The sequence below is a fragment of the Octodon degus genome, unplaced genomic scaffold (genome assembly GCF_000260255.1).
Source record: "Octodon degus isolate 3935 unplaced genomic scaffold, OctDeg1.0 scaffold00168, whole genome shotgun sequence".
In the NCBI taxonomy this organism is placed as follows: Eukaryota; Metazoa; Chordata; class Mammalia; order Rodentia; family Octodontidae; genus Octodon; species Octodon degus.
Window position 1 is genome coordinate 1906028 of NW_004524744.1, and position 17944 is coordinate 1923971.

A 17944-nucleotide genomic window follows, 5' to 3' on the forward strand; every position below is an offset into this window, starting at 1 on the left:
AAAAGAGGTAACAGCAAAAGTGACTAAAGCTAACTCACAACTGGTTGCTTGGAATCTCGCACTTAGACGGGAACGTCGAGATTTTTCTAATCTACAGCCAGACTTATGTTAAAATTCGTATATATTGTTATGGGATAAAAGTTGCATTCATCTAAGGGAACGGACACAGTTACATGTCATCTTGATCATTTTTCTCCCCCTTCTGTGTTTCTATCGTCTTTTATTTTGCTGTTAACATGATTTATACTTTCTTAAATTAGAGAATCTATACAATATTTAGCCTGTGTGTTTTATTTCACTTAGCATAATGGTCTCGAGAGCCATCCATTTTCCTATAAATGACCCAAACGTACCTTTCTGCCACCACTGAGTGCTTGGGGGTCTGTCGGCCACAGAGGACGACGCCTGCGGGGCCTAGAGGGAGGCCGGGAGCTGCGGAACCGCGAGCGAGCCCGGAGCTTGCCCTCGCGCGTGCGTGCGTGCGTGCGCGTGCGTGCGTGCGAAAGGGGCCTGTGAAGCCGCCTGGAGAGACCAGACGGTGAGGGCTGTCACCCAAATTCCATCTTGCCTGGGTGTCAGGGGCAAAAAAGTTTACGTGGGGTTTCTGGAGAGGATCAAATTAATAGTCTCCCTTGACATTTAGAAAAGTGCCAGGTACGTTGTCAGCAATCAACAAATGTTAATTACATAGAAAGCGCAAGGAAAACTAAGATTAGTAGAGAAAACTGGAATCACGAATTGAGATATAGCCTAAGTGGACTTAATTTCTTTTTAATTTTTTGTACCTGAAATCAAACTCAAAACCTTATGCTTGCCAGAAAGGGGCTGTGCCGTCGAGCTACATTCCCAGCCCTTAAATTCCATTTAAAGGCAAAGAAACTTATTATATAAGCCACAGAACTTAAAAAAATTTCAGAGCTTACCACGTGCCTACTCATATCTTTGCTAAAGGTTTTTGTATCTAGAAATATACTATTTCCAGGCAGAAGATCAGGTCTGAGCATGCTCGCTATTCATACACACTCCGTGGGGGGAGGGGTGACTTCTGTATGTGTTTCTTACAGGTGGCACGTGATATCACCACTGACCCAAAGGAGAATCAGTGGCCCAAGACATGTCCTAATACAAATTCCCTTAAAGAATAATAGCAATTAGTTTGACCAATCAGAGTCTTTCTTCGGACTCTGACCTGGAAGAGAATCTGTAGGCTAGTATTTAAAACAAGTGAGAAAATGTGCAGTGATTAATAAATATCAAGTAGCTGAGCTGTGGTAATGGTGAGACACAATAGAGTGAAGGCAAATGAAAGCAGTTTGATCACAAATGTACCCATGAAGCCTTTTGCAATGTGACTTCTGCGTTGATTTCAGTAACGTAAAGTCCATTTCGGGTCCCCCTAGTCCATTTAATTTTAAGCACTCCTTAGGAAAAAGGAATAAAAAACAACCTAAGTGTTCTTTAACACCAGGCACTTAAAGCCATATGTGAAGTTCATCAATCAACATGAAAAGATAAACAATCTATAACTGAATTTTAGGGTGGGAAAGAGAGCTCTTCCACTCAGGTCTATAAGAAAAGCAATGGGGCCAGGGATATAGCTCAGTGGTGTAAGCACCTGCCTGATAAGCACAAGGTCCTGAGTTTGATCCCTGGTACCACCAAAAAAAAAAAAAGAATGGCACTTTTCTAGGGCATTTCTACAGATGGTAGCATAAAGGTAAGGGCATAAACTCCCCAGGGAACTCACTGAGGTCCTTAGAAGGTGCTGGGTGTTTAGGCTTAGTGCTTGACAGAAGCTATCCTAGAACTTGTGGCAATCCACCTGTCTCAGTCTCCTGGTAGCTGGAATTACAAGTGTGTTGCTACCCTGCCTGGCCAGGACTATTTCTTTAGTTTTTAAAAATTCTATTTTTACCCTGTATATTCTCATAGCTTTACTCACTATAATTGAGGCGATGACTCCTGAAATTGTATTTTCAGGCCAAATAACTTTCGTGCATCTAGAGTCACATTAAAAAGTAGACATAGAAACCGAAATGTTAAAGTTGAGTCTTTTAACTGGGTGTAGGGTGCTTGCCTGTGATCACAGCACTCAGGAGGCAGAGGCAGAAGGATCACCACTTGTTCCAGGTTTTGTCTAAAAAAAGTCTTTTTCATTTTTCAATCACACTTCTAGAAGCAATAGTCAACATTGTTTCCATTTCTAACTTTTGTTGCTTATAGCAATCTAACATGTTTAACTATATTGAAAAATTATTTTGCCAATAATGTTAAATTCAGTTGCTCTTTAGAAAGGAAAAGACTTCTTCATTGTAAAATGAAAATAAAGAACAAACCATAACAAAATAGAACTTTGCCAGTCACCCTAGGCTTCCTTTTGTGTTTCCATAACGATAGCCTCTACTCTTCTTCCAAAAGTAGGGACTTCTGGGATGATGGTACAGTAGTAGGCAGCAGAGAAAGAGCCTCTTGAGAGTTGCTTTCCAAATACTGGAATTTAGCAACATGAGGAAGACAAGGAGAGAAGTGGGTGCCCTGGGCCCAGGAAGGATCTGAAACAAGAATTGAAGTCCACAGGAGAGCAAAGAGAGAAACTTCCACGAAGAAGGTGGTAGCCCGCAGAGTCTTCTCCTTGAGTCAGGATTCATTGCATGGGAGGAGCAGTTCAAACCTGCAGATGGTGATTGCTGGCAACACCAGATGCCTCTGCAGAGGCATAGCAATGGAGAGGAATACTTGATGTAAAGGACTACACTAGCTGGAAGTAAGTGCTAAGGGGTTGTATGTCCTGCAGGAGAGAGAGCTTGTCTGGGAACCACTTGGAGAGGTGCCAACTGAGCTCAGAGCTCAGAATATCTACTGGGTCCATGTATCAGTGTCCAGCTGAGTTCAAGCTGCAGAAGATGTGCTAAGGGGCTGGGGAGATAGCTTAGCAGTCTAAGCGCCTACTTAACACAAGGACCCAAGTTTGATACCTGGTACTGCATGCCATGCCAGCCCCAAAACCCCAGGTGCATTGTGCAGGTCCTGAAACTGGGCATGGTGGCACATGCCTATAATCCCAGCACTGGGCAGGCTGAAAAAAAGAGGCTCACTAGGAGTCCCACCTGCCAAGTAAGACCCTATTAAAAAAACCAAAAAAAATACATTTAAAAAACCACAATATCAAGATTCCCATTTTGGAAAAAATGGCTACCACCTAGAAGTAAAAAGATGAGAAAAGCTGACAAGGATGTGGGGAAATGGAAACCTACATTGTGGAAAAGTATTTAGTACAACCACTGTGGAAATCAGTATGAGGATTCCTCAAAAAGCCAAAATGAAAGATTCGTGTGAATCTACTTAGATAGCTCTTCTGAGTGTCTTTCCCCAAAGAGTTAAAGATATCAGATGACTCTACTACTATGTAGTGATACATACATACCCATGTTTATAATAGCATAGCTCACAGTAGCTCAATCATGGAAGCAATCTAGATGCACATCAACAGGTATACCATGTGTACCACATTGCTTGGCCACAAAGGAAGGACACACTGGAGTACTTGTTAGGAATGCGATGTACTTTGAGACCACAATCCTAAGTGAAATAAGCCAAATACTGAAAGCTAAATATCACATGGTTTTTCTTCTACGAGAAACCTAAAGTGTAAGAAATTTAAAGAGTAAAAATTAAAGATAGATAATAGAAACAGGGAGGTAGACTTTTCAAAGCTTGAAGGGAATACAGGGAGGGAGGAAGAGCAAACAAAAGGGAGGGAGTGTAAAAGGATTAGCTGCCATGTGCATGTACACTTATTCCCTATCATGCATGTATTCAGTAGGTATCACAAACATATGCTAATAAAAATGTTTTAAAAAACCAAGTAATCCAGTCAGTAAATGGGCAAAGAAACTGAATAGACAGTGCAAACTGCATAGACAACTAAAAAAAAGTAGTACAAGTAATGAATAATTTTATGAAAAAATATTCAATATCTTTAGCCAGCAGGAATCTGCACATCAAAACCACATTTATATTCCACCTCCCTCCAGTCAGAGTAACTCTCATCAAGAATGTGTAAGAACAATAAATGCTGGGGAGGGTGTGGGTAAAAAGGAACCCATACTTTTAGTAGGAATGTCAATTAGTTTAGCCACTATGAAAATCAGTACAGAGCTTCTTAAAAACTGAAAATTAAACTATCATAGGGCTGGATAGGATTCAGGACATTTCTGAAGGAATCAAAGTCAGCATACTATATTGATAGCTGCATACTTATATGAATCTTGACACTTATTTTTCTCTTGCTGCTGGAACTAAATATCAGACACCAAACTTAAAGGGAAGAAAGTTTATTTAGCTCACAGTCTGTAAAGGTTTTAGCCTGTAATCGACTGACTCCAAGCCAGGTGACACATGGCAGAGGGGCAGCAGTTCATGGTGGTGGAAGACTCCAGAAACAAGGGCCTTAACAATATCTTTCTGCTTCTTTTATATTGTATCCAGGCTGCTAAATCAGTCCCCTCATTGTTGGACTGATTTAGCAGTTACGTACCTTTAATCCCAGCATCACACGCTCTAGATTCAGCTGCCTCTGAAAAAGCCTAAGGCTGCATGGGCTGTGGGGAGACATCTAGACACAAACCATACCAGCACTATTTACAGTAGCCAAGTTATCACCGTTAATATTCTGTTTCCACCAGTTATCTCTTCAAGGCAATAAAAGGATTTTGTTTAATCCTCTCCAAAATTCTTTGAGTCTCTACCCATGACTTAATTCCAAAACTATTGTCTTATTTGTCGTTATTTGTGTTATAGTGCTACCGTTCTTCCTGATATCAAAATCTATACTAGCTTTCTATGGTTGCTGTAACAATAGAACAGCCAAGGAACAGAATCAGTCTCGATGCCCATCAACAGATAAGAAAATGTGACGTATGTACACAATGGAGTTATTTAGCCATAAAGAAAAATGAAATGATGTATATAGGAAAAAAGTGGAAATTAGAGATTATGTTAAAATACACCAGAATTAGAAAGGTAAGTATCACATTTTCCCTCATGTGTGGAATCTAGAAGAAAAGAACAATCTGATACAAAAGTATAGGAAAGCTATTGGAGAAGAGGAAGGGAACCAGAAGGAGGGGGAAGGGAAGGTGAGGGCGATGCTCGGGGAATGTGATTCAGAATGTGCGTGTATGAAAATGTCACAAACTCATCCTGTATAATTAATATTTGCTGATCAAAATATATAATAAGATTTAAAATTTTTTACTTCAGGAAAATTTTCATCAATTACAGAGTTTTACTTGTTCCCTTCCTTTGGTTCTGAATGTAGGCAGCACTTCTTGTATCTATATGGTAGCTCTTGTATATTGCGACATTTGTCACCTTGCCTTCATTTTTTTATGTTTTTTCTCTTTATTTCTGTCTATATTTTAATTATTTTTCCTAAATAACTTTTATTTTACTGTTTGTAGGTTATGTCTTAAGATCTGCTACTTATTGTGAGTTTTAAAGTTCTTCAAGTTGCCCTTTCTAATCCTGCGCCATTTCCTGAAGGCCTTTAGGAGCATGGTTACTAAACTAATAAAACCAAGAGAGGAAGGGAGAAGAGGTCAGGAAGTACGTGCTGTAAGTAAGTCTCTAACATAAGAAGGAAAAAGCACCTATTGACAAGGACTTTAGACTCCTTTTGGAGCACCTTACAGTTTTGACCTGTTTTTAAGAATAGAATGTTTGGTCTATGCTTGCATTGTGTAGTAGTGCTACTCTGCTCAGTCTTCTATTTTTTATTGCACTAATTTTGGTTTGGATTTGACTCTATACTTTCCTGCTATTTATTTTTGTGCAAACCACTCTTCCTGAACTTTACAAGGATATTTAGCTTTGATAGCTTCCCAAACTTCTCAAAACTCTTGTGTTTTTAAACAATCATAAATTTCTCAATGTAGTTCAGACTGGCCTTGAACTCACTACATAGCCCAGGCTGGAACTGACAGCAATCCTCCTGCCTCAGCTTCCTGAGTGCTAGGATTACAGGAGTATGCACCATGTCTGGGTTAATATGATGATGATGATGATGATGATGATGATGATGATGATGATGATGATGATGATGACGACGACGATGATGACGATGATGATGATGATGGTGAAAATAATAAATTTCTCTTAAAAAAAGAAACAGATTTCCTTACTCAGTCCTTTTGTACTTGCATCCACAACTTGTCTTTCCTGTGTTACTATTGTTTCTGTCCTGCTTAACTTTATTGCAAGCACAGCAGTTTCTCATAGCATGGGATGGGGCTTTCTCTTGTAAGAAAGTCTTGGAATGTTGGTTTTGAGGATTTGTAGAGGCCAGTGTGCCCCAGCCCCTTGTCACACCCTGGACCTCTTCTATCCACTGATTACTGGGTTGGACAAGGCCTCTTCCAATTTGGCCACCACTCTCAATTGGCCTGTAGAGTTCCAGGGGACACCCAATGGCTCTTTTGAAGTTGTTCTGCTCTCAGCCCATCAGATGCCTGGATGTTTTTCTTTACATGCACAATTTATGCGTTTGTTTTCTTCCCTTTGTTTATATGTTGGAATTTGTAGGGTTGTCATGCTAGTTAGCTTTTTACATTTTTGTCCGTTTTGTGTATGAGCTTTTGGTTTTACTATTTAGCTCTTCCGTTTCTATGTGAGGGTTACAGAAAACAGAAAATACAAGACATAACTATTCCTCCCATCCCTGAGTCCTTTTCAAGAGGTACTTTGTAGTCCTTATGTTGGTGACTTATCCACAGAAGCATTTATTTCCACACCTCTGCCCTTTCCCTTTTTTGACTTTAGGAACCGTGTTATCCTGATACACCTGTTTTCTCATTTTTTCTTAGTCTCCTTTGTAATCCCCTTTTTTGTTTGTCTCATAAATGTATAAATATCCATATTCCTAAAGGTTCTGTTCTTGGTTATTTTTCCTTTTCCTTTATATACTGTAATTGGACTATAAAAATCTTGACTGCATGGCTTCCATATTTAGTGCTAATTTTCAAATTTCCACCCTGAGGGATACACCAGATTTCTTTTAAACATTTCCATTTGGATGTCTCCCATACTCAGGATGACCTTCATATTCAGGAGTATGTCAAATTTGTCTGTCTGTCTATCTATCTATCTATCTATCTATCTATCTATCTATCTATCTATATCTCCAGGAATCACCTAAGATGTGTGGTAGAAAATAAATTACAGTTATTTGCCAACCCTAGTGGATAAGTGGTGGATCTTGGGAAAGCTGACTAGACATGTTAGGAGTAAAAATTACTGATTAATGACATACTCTGGGCTAGGGAGCCACACTGCAGCTCTCCTCACAGGCAATCTGTCATGCCCTAGGCTCTCCCTTCACAATGACAAAACAATCCTATATTGTTGGAGTCTGTCCCTGTTAACCTTCTCAAGTCTGCTCATTATCTGTGTTCCTTTTATCACTGCTAAAGTTTAAACATTAGCATATATCACTAGCTACTTCTGGTCCCCATCTTCAACTCATGATCCAGTTTCTATCTCCATGTGCTATAAAACCTAAAATTTATTCGTTGCTATTAGCAGAGTCAGACCAACCTGCAATCTCTAATACATGGGTTATACCTTATGCCCTTTAAAACAATATACCTTCAACTGCTAGATCCTATCTTAGCTTTGAGATGAGCTTGTTCTCTTCTCGCTTTCCTGCCATGCACATGACCTGCCAAAGCACTCAGAGTTTTAAGCGTACCACATTATTTCCAGTCTCCTCGCCTTGGCCCATGTTGTCCTTTACGTTTCTCTTTGCCAGGATAATTCCTACTAATCCTGCATTTTTGTTAATCCTTCAAATCTCTGTTTCTCTGTTCTAGGAAGCTTTCAATAAACTTACATCCCAGGAGCAGGCTCACTGCTTTTGCTTACAACTTCCTTGTGGGACAAAATTTAATTATCTATATCCAATGTCTTTTTTTTTTTTTTTTTTTTTGGCCTTCTTTTGCAGTACTATGGACGAAAGCCAGGTAAGCTCTACCAGTGAGCTATATCCCAAGCCCCAGCTCTTTTTACTGTTTTTATTGTAAGGTAAGATCCTCATTGCCCAGGCTAGCCTTGAACTTCAATCCTCCTCTCTGTTCCTCCTGAATAGTTGGGATTACGTGGGTGTTCCATTGAACCTGACATCTATAAAACTATTTTTACTTTGAGATTATTGTAGTAAATTTTAAAACTATTATAATATATAGAGATTCTGTGTACTCCTTACCAAGTTTTCCTTAAGATTAATATTTGGAAAAACATAGTCTGTGTTAAAACCATGATACTGATAATCAATACAGTCAAGAACATTTCCACCTCCACAAGAATTTGTGTTGTTCTTTTAAGCCTACACCCACTAACTTCAACTGCATGTGCTCCATACAGTGACTTTTCTCAATTTCTGTGATTTTGTCATTTTGAGAATGTTGTGCAAGTGGTGTCATGCATATGGAACAACTGCCCTTCTGTGACTGGCTTTTTCTTCTCTGCAGGCTAGTTCTTTGTGAGTCATCTAAGATGATGTGTATACCAACAGTGCATCCTGTTTATTGCTAGCTGCTGTTCCTTCATGTACCATAGTTTGCCCTACCATTCACCTGTGGAAGGGCCTCTGCGTTGCTTCCAGCTGGGGAGTGCTATAGATGTAGCTATTGTGAGCACTAGTGTACAGGTCATTGGAAAAGTCGAATTTCTCATTTCTCTACAGTAAATGTCCCAAAATATTATTGTTGGGTCACAGTCATATGGTAGTTACATGCTTATTTTAAAAGGGATGCCTACTTGTTTTACAATAACTTTTCAGTGACTAAAAGAACAAACAGTTACACCAAATTCTTTATTTTGAAGATTAAGATCAGAGAAATCTGTTTTTTACTGATTGCATAGCCAATCCTATTAGCACAGAAAAATGAGATTCTGCAAATACTGAAATATGCTACAAAGTAAAAATCAATAAAGCTTAAATGTGATAAGCTTTTTCATTACCGTGGGACTCAGAGTTTTAAAATCTGAACTGTTTTTATATCCACGAGGTTTGATTTATCATAAATGATGTACAAATATTGCAGTATAACATTTAAACTCTAAATGGCCGCATTCCATGACTCATCCTCACGTCAGACAATGACAAAAGGATGTACAAAGGGCAGTACAGGGCTACAAGATAAATCCCGAGAGTAGGCTGATCTTATCAGATACAAAAGTTACATTTCTTGTTATATAGGTCTTGCTATATCTTGGTCTTAACCATCCAGCAGAAAAGTATAAAAATGAGGTATATAAAGTAAATCTATATTAATACGATGAGCTGTAAAAGGCTCAAGTCAATAATTTCTGAGGATAACCCACTAATATTATAGACTGCTAGACAGTGTTAGATTGTTCAGTGGAATTCAAACACCTATAGTATTTAGATGCCAATAGAATATTCACCTCTGACAGGACAAAAAAAAAGGATACAAAGGAAAGATCATTTTGTATTTATATATGCAAAATAGTTAGGATAAATTTACAGCTACTTTCACTTAATTCAATGAGAAGAAAGAGGTGTACTAACAGTGTTTGGACAGAATATCCTGGCTGCTTCTTGTACTATGGATAACCACTAAAAAGATAACAATGTACAGTGTATTGATTATCAAAACTGTCCTATTAATCAGCTGTGAAACTGTCTCATTCATATTTATTTCTTAATAAAAAAATAAAAAATAAATAGCCACATTTTCAAAACTAGATCAAACTTTCCCATGTGATATAGTTTGATAATCAAGAATAAATATTAAAAAATAATTATAAATTCTTTGAAGATAAATAGCTATTTTTATGGTGGTCCATGATGGTGCTTGTCTTGATAGCATCATCCTATTCCAAAAAACTCGCATCTTTTCATTTGAAGCTTTCAGCACCTTCAACATAGGGTCTCCTCCCAGGATCATGAAGAGAGCCTGTGCTCCACAACCACATGTGAGGGAGGCTGACTTGGAGCAGCAGCTCTTGTGGGGTTTCTTGGCCTTGGTTTTCTTTTCTGTTGGATAAAGATCATTCTGAACAGTCTGAATGACTTGACAGGGCTATGCAGCAGGCCAAATGAAATAACATGCAACTATCTGGCATAGAAAAAAGGATCAGTGATATTCAATTCTTTTCTTCGATTGTACTTTTAATTTCCTGAGGAATAAATTTCTTAGGCTTTTGTCCATGCTTTCAATAATTGCTACAAATTATTCTTCTCCAGGACACTTGAAAAAGTAAGTTTAAGAATTCAGTAAGATCAAAATATTCAAGGGCAGTTGGTGCAGGCTGCCAATGGGCTTTCTTAAAATTAGAGATAAATGCTCCTATAAAGCAAGCCAACATGTGCCTGACTGAGAGAGTTAACATTTGGGGGCACCATATCTATCTCCCTACTTATGGAACTCCTATTTCTTGTTAATGAATATATGACCATACAATTTGGTTAAAGTAAGTGAATGATTGTGTTTCTTAATTTTCACTGATGTGCACTTTTATTTTAAATAATTATTACTAGAAATGTTACCACCTGTAGAATCCTGAATCTAGAGCACAAGTCAGAAATTAGTTGAAGAGATCTCTTCTTACAACAATCAGGAATAGTAGCTTACTAATTCATTATCTGAACAGAAGTTTTTTTTTTTTTTTTTTTTTTTTTTTTTTTTTTTTTTTTTTTTTTTTTTTTGTATTTGGGACAGGGTCTACAGGGTCTACAGGGTCTCACTGTGTAGATTAGACCTGTAGTGATCCTCCTGTTTACAGCCTCCTAAGTGCTGGGATTACAGGCACACACCATCATGCCCAGTCTCAATAGCCATCTCAGCATACCCCATGGGCAGGGCTGGCACAGCAGGCCCCTGAGTCTGTCTAAGCAGGAACTTTAATCCACTGAGCTATTTGGCCAGCCCCTGAATAGAAGTTCTAAAACTGACGAAGAGCAGTAGTAGCTTTATCTTCATCTATAGACTAGGTACAATTTAGGAAAATGTGTGAAAGTGCAATCGATATAATCTTGCATTTTTCAAAGGTGTTTTGGATTATTATAGGGAGTCTCTTTGTGCCAGACAGATGAAAAGAGACAAATTTATCATGAATTTAACAGAGATTCTGGATTGGTGGTATAGCTTAGTGGTAGAGAGCTTGCCTAGAATGTATGTGGTCAGTCATGGGTTCAATGTGCAGTGCTGGGAAGATTTTTTTAGAAAATGAGTTACTCTGTGTCTTAGTTACTCTTCTCTCATTGCTGGGACAAATACTCAACACTCAAAATCAGGAAGGAAAGGTTTATTTAGCTGACAGTTACTGAAGGTTTCAGTCAATACTCAGCTGGCTCCACGGCAGAACAGCACATGGCAGAGAGTTAACTTTCACGGAAAGAGCAGAGAGCAGAGAGCCAAGGGAGTGACCACAGCTCCAGCAGCTAGCTAGCCTCTCTCCCCTCCTTACATTGTAGTGCACCTTACCTGCCCCAGGGCACTGCAGCATCCACACCCACAATAATCAATCAGAAACTCCAGAAGCCTCCCATGACTGCATGAGGCTCTGGGGGGACACCTGTCCACAAGCCATATCACTCTATAGTAAAAGGTAATTGAATTATTTTCTTCATATCAGTTGTGAATAACCATAAATATATATTTGAATAGTGGCATAAAATAAAAAAATGAAGGTTGGTTGGCTGACCAGCACCAATGGTAGAAGCAGGCATGTACTACTCATGAGCAGGACCCTGGCTAATCTGAATATTGTCTCCATTAGTCTGCTACCAAGGCCTAGAGGAGTGTCATGTCCTCAGAAAGCCCATATTAAAATGTGCTCAAATGGTCTTGGTGATGTGACTAAGTAACAATTGCCATGGCACTGGCTTCTACCTACATTGAACTTTCAGAAAATGAAGCACAGGCAGTGTAGTTTTGTTGGAAGGATGGAGAATGATGGGAGGATTTCCACATAAAGTGTTCAGAAAGAAGAAAAAAAGGAGAAAAAGGAGGTAGCAACAGTGATGAGAGTAAAGCGGCAGAACCCCCGAGCCTTGCAGGGTCAGCCACTGTAACCTCTTCAAGCACAGAACAAAAGGGATTCATCATTGTGCACAGGCTAAGTAGCACAGTGCCAAAGTGAAACTTACGCAGTGCCTAGAATGCAGCCAGAGCACAACACACATTTATTGACCAGATGACTGAATGAAGATTCCAAGTGAGGGAGAGTATTCTGAAAGGAGAAAGGAGATACCAACGTTCTCCCGGGCCTGGCCATGCTAAAGGTTGTGGGCCCCTGCTATGGATGTAAGAGGTAGCAGAACTTCCATATTTAAGGTCTTTAAGAATGAGATATTCCTTAAAAAATATGGTATTGTTATACAATGGAGTATTACTCAGCTATAAAAAAAATAAATTAGAGGCTTTTATAGGCAAATGGATGCAACTAGAGACTGTATTGGTAAGTAAATCAGACCTATATGTACTAACATCAAATTGTCTTGCTAGTGTGAGAACCTGAAACAGTAAATAAAATCTGAAAGGTGCAATAGGTATCGTGAAAGGGAAAGAATCTGTCCAGTGGGAAGGAAACACTGGGATGTGGAAACAGAAAAGAAAGAAGAGAAAAAATATGTTTAGGTATATGTGCAGGACAGTTTGGATAGTTGTATTTCTGATTTCTGTTGGTCTATTAAAAGGAGCAGTTAATGCTTAAATTTTTAAGTTTTCTTTTTTTTTTTAAATACCTGGTGGAAAAAAATGGAAATGTGTTTATTTTATAGTAAGTTTCTGTGGTTGCCACAAATAGAATAAGTTACAGCAATATAATCTATAAAGCTGATGTTCATAACTAAGAGTTACAGTTATAAAATAACTTTAAGTCCCTTAAAAAGAAATGTGATTTCCTCTCTCATGATAAATAGGCATCATTTCTTCCACAAGTAGAGAATATGAAAAGTGATTTTTACCATTATTCAATTTTATAAGATTTTGTTTTGTAGAAGAGAAGAAAATGAGGATCTTGACAAATTAGTTAAGAAATCAAGTGTATGAATTCAAGAAGTTATTATACTGATGACATGGTGGATTCAGTGAAATGCTATTTATAAATAATTGCTAATGATTTTCTCCCTAACTAAATGCTGATCAAGTAATTCCTTTTATCCGATCGCAGCTGTGACCACACTACGGACCTGGGCTAGGACTGGGTCTTAAGTTTTCTTTTTAAAAATTTCTTATAACTTTTTTTCCACCAATTTTGCAGGTTTATATCTGTTAACCTAAACAACTAATTTAAAGATAACATTACGCAATATAGCAATCATTGTCGAATTCCTATTAGATCGTTTAATGAAATTTTATATCTTTTTTTTTTCTTTTACCATTTTTTTTTTTTTTAAGAATGAAACATTCTTATCTGGAATGGTTTCTATGAAGGAGAATTTTATGAATAGCTTCAACAGCCTCTGACCTTCATGAGCGTTTGATTTTGAGAAATGCAACGGAGAATTGTATGATACTGCCACCATCGTCACACAAACAAAAGATTACCTGTTGAATGTGCTGGGTGACTTGACTGCAATCTGTGCCCTGGCGGATTGCTTCCTTTCTCAGCGTCTGGGTTTCACTGTGTAATTACACAAGGTTCCTGCAGATGGCACTCTTCTCCTGCCAAATTGTTACCCCTTGAGCCCCGGGCTGGAGCTTTCTACTAAAATAGGGAGGAGTGAGTATAAGGTAGTTATGTGATAGTTTTTAAATACCTATTTATTATCTACATCTAAAATTGATCTCCCTAAATATGCATTATCTATTAAAATTATATCTTAAAAGTTTTAAAATAGAAAACTTGATGAAGTTCACCTACTGTTTGAATGGCTTTGCGTCTTTTTAAAAAATTATTAATTTATTTTGTACAGGATTTCACTACACAGCTTGGACTCATAGTGGTGCTGCTGTCTGAGCCTCCCAAGCACTGGGATTACAGGCTTGTGCCACCACGCTGGATTCTGGGGCCCGAGCTTGCATGGCATGTGATACTGGGGATCAAACTTGGGTCCTTGCGCTTGCCAGTTGGGTGCTTAGACCACCGAGCTATCTCCCCATCCTTGCATCTTTACCATTAGCATTATGGAATACAGTTTGCTGCTCCATATTTTCCAGGAAAACTGAAGCAAAGGATATGTTTGAAAGGTAATTATCCTCTCAGAGGATGGATGAAGAGCTTCTCCCTTCTGTGCTTTATCTTAAACCTGACATTTAAAACTCATTTCCCTTATCAAAGGATTTGGGGTGGCTGAGGCAGGGAAGATGAACCTCTGATCAACTCTCATGAGTACTGGGGAGACTCCTCCGCCCAGGCCTCAGGTAGCATTTCTTGTTACCCTGTGGCTGTTGCTAGTGGGAGGCAGTTAGACATTTGCAGGTATAGGGTTAGTAAAGCAGAACTATCAGCCTACCCAGAAGTAGAAATTTCAATACTACTATGCCATGGTATTTACAAAATCACCCTTTTTTGGAATTGCATCATTTTCTTCACAAGTATGCAAAAGTGTAGCTAATGTGTGGCTCTGGGGACTCAGTATGTCACATCCAGTGGTAACGTCTAGTGGTCTGGTGCACATCTGAAACAGAATGTCATATCTTAGACCCTGGAATTTTTAATTGCTCCAGGAGACTCCTTGATACTGCTCTAAGACTGCTTCTCGGCGTGTGGTGTGTTGATGACTTGCTTTATAGTCACTAGGGGTGTTGCCAAGGAAAAAAAGCAGTCTCTTAGCCCTGCCTTTCCTCTCAACTACAGAACCAGACTCTGGTAGGACTTAGAAGGACCTACAGTGATCCTACCCTTGGTACAGTTTGGGACACAACCCTTGAGTGTGGATTAGATAAAATTTTAGTCCAGCCTCTAGAGGGCTTTTCTTTTCCACTGGGGGATGTGTCCAGGGCTCTCTCACATACTTTCTTGTCAATAATTTGAAGTTTATCCCCATAATCTTTACTCACTGGTCTAAGAATCTCAGGAGTTTAGTGCATTTTAGTAGATCCTTAGGGCTAGCTTCTGGGAACCCCGAGTTCTAGCCTGCCTCTTCTGAATTAAACCACAGTCAGGGCTCCTGCTTCACTTTGTCTCCACTGGTTTTTTGTTTTGTTTTGTTTTTTGTTTTTTTCTGTCAGTTGTCAGGTCCCTTCTGGCCATGCACTCTTTCTTCCATTCCTCACCTAACAAGAAGTGAACTTTTAATATCTCAAGCACTATCCTTACTTGCTGAAGAATTTCTCAAATCCTGCAGAAGAGGTTGACCAGTTACAGAGTGTGGGCCACCTAGAGCCTGTTTTCCGGTTCTTTTGTTTTGTGTCACCTCCTGGCAAGTGGTTTTCACCTACAGGTTGAGTGCCCAGGAGGTGTCAAATGCTCTCTAGATGTGTACTGACTACTGAAAGTTGAAAAACCTGAACTCCCACTTCTATTCTAGTACACAAGGATAAACCAGCAAATAATAAGTCATCTCTCTGAAGATAATTTCCATTCCTTACCTATGCAAAAACATGACAAATCCACAAATCAAAAAACTTTTTCTTCTGTTTCAGTGTGTAAGTTTGAGACACCAGGACACTAGTGGTGGAGACATATTTTGTTGATGTCTATATCCCCTGCTTTTGTCATAGTATAGGGCATACTATACACTGCCTAAGCATAGCTGAAGTACAACTCCAGAAGCTACCCAAAATAATGTCTGCGACCTCAAATGCAGCAGGAGGAAGCAACCTTACTTTCACATTTATGTCTAGAATATTTGCACAAGAGGACTCTTCTAGCCTCTGTAGCTGTTCAGAGAGATGCAAGAGTAGAAATCAGGGCTGTTGAGATCCAGTCCTTTCATAATGTACTATTTCAGAAAGGCTGTAATTCAACATCTTGTCAGTAGAGGGAAGTATTGCAGTGTAAACTGTATGACAGAGGTGATTTGCAAATTTGGGCAGATTTAGGAAATATTTGGAATCAGTTGATGGAACTTTGTTGCTGTCTCACTCCCAGCACTAATACACCACCATCACTTTTAATGGCTGTCTGGTCCATGGCTGGTAAATTGCAGCATTGCTTTTTTTTTAAGCCTGAGTCTTTGGATTTTTATTTTATTGGTTTTCTGTTGCACCATAATAAGATTTCTCTCAGTGAGACTTGCTGTATGTTTAGAGGCATGGACGTTTAAGAAGGTGTACATTCCCCTTACTCCAACTCTCCATCATATATAAAGAATGCTTTTCTTATTTATTTATTTATTTTTTACTGAGAAATGTTTTATTTTTCTTGGTAAAATAGCTTTGTTAATTGCACAAAATCATGTTTTGCCATTTAAATATTATACAATCCTATTCCAAAAAAACAAATGTTCATTAAAAACAAAGCAAAAATAAAAACTCATAACCTTAATCACCTAGATTTGTCATTTAAAGGAGACTGAAAGGAAAAAGAGGGGCTTTCTTACAAGCTTTTTCACAAGTGTCACATTTTCTCCTGAGTTTGGCCTACTTCTCACTGGAATCATGCCGACTCTGGTCATCAGCAGAGGTGTGGGATGCTGTGTGGTCTTTCCCTTCAGCTGTCCTGAGGAGCTCTTCCACGGCATCCACAGCTTGCTGGCATTGTTTCCCTCACTGATTTTTATCATTTCCTCTTTATGAGCACGACATGGCTTTAGCTGCTCTACTTTGATCCAGGCATGATCTTCTGTTCCAAAAAACTTCACAAAGAAGCATTTTTTTTTCCATGTGGTTTCTTCAAGCCCTTTGGTGGATTCATAATCTTTCCTGGCCAAGGAGGATCCTGCTGAGTTTCCCCCACACCAGGTCGCCGAGCTGCAGACTCACAGCTGCCATCTTACCACCCAACCACCGCTGCCCTATAAAGAATGCGTTTAAATCGAGCTTTCTATGTGTAAATCTGTAAGTACCTAATAGTAACGAAGCAGAGTGTATCTATTGATAGCATATGTATTATGTACTTTTTCAGCTTTATGCCACCCGACTTAGAGTGCTCTGTGGGCTTTGTCGAACAATAGGTTACCTAATTTTGTGCACTTTTTTTGACTAATGTATATGGGCTACGTCCAAACATTGGCCCTACAGCTCCTAACAAGTGTTTTCTCTTATTATTTTGCAGAATAACATTATTGCAATTTTAGCCATTTGAATTTGTAACACATGGTGTGATTCAAACCACTGAGTCTTAGCATCTGTCAATGATAAGATCATTCTTTTTAGTGGTAGAAGGAGCATTGCCAATACTCTGGCAGAGTTTGGCTTTTTGTTACGTTATTAAAAACAGCAAAAGAGAACTTATGGATAATACGGTTTTTCTACTTAAACTTCAGCCAGCTTCCTAAAATTTCTTTTCAATTTTTAAAATTATTTATTTATTTGTTTATTTTTTGTATTTAGGATAGGGTCGACAGGGTCTACAGGGTCTCACTGCATAGATTGGACTGGTAGTGATCCGCATGTTTACAGCCTCCCAAGTGCTGGGGTTACAGGCATATGCCACCACACCCAGTCTCAGTCGCCATCTCAGCGCACCCTGTGAGTAGGGCCAGCATGGCAGGTCGGGGATGGAGCCCTGGCTGCTGCATCTGCCTAAGCAAGCACTTTAATCCACTGAGCTATTTGGCCAGGGGTAGTGACTGTTACTTCCTCCCTGTTCAACGTGTTGAGGTTGTGTGCAGTGAGGGCTGGGGCTACAGGGATGCCCTCATGGGGCTCATAGGCCTATCATCAGGACTTTGCCCAAAGGACAATGATTTCTCTCGGGTACTGTCTCTGAAACTGCTGACTAAAGGGCCCAGTTCTTTCCTTTGAACTCTTTCTTTCTTTCTTTCTTTCTTTCTTTCTTTCTTTCTTTCTTTCTTTCTTTCTTTCTTTCT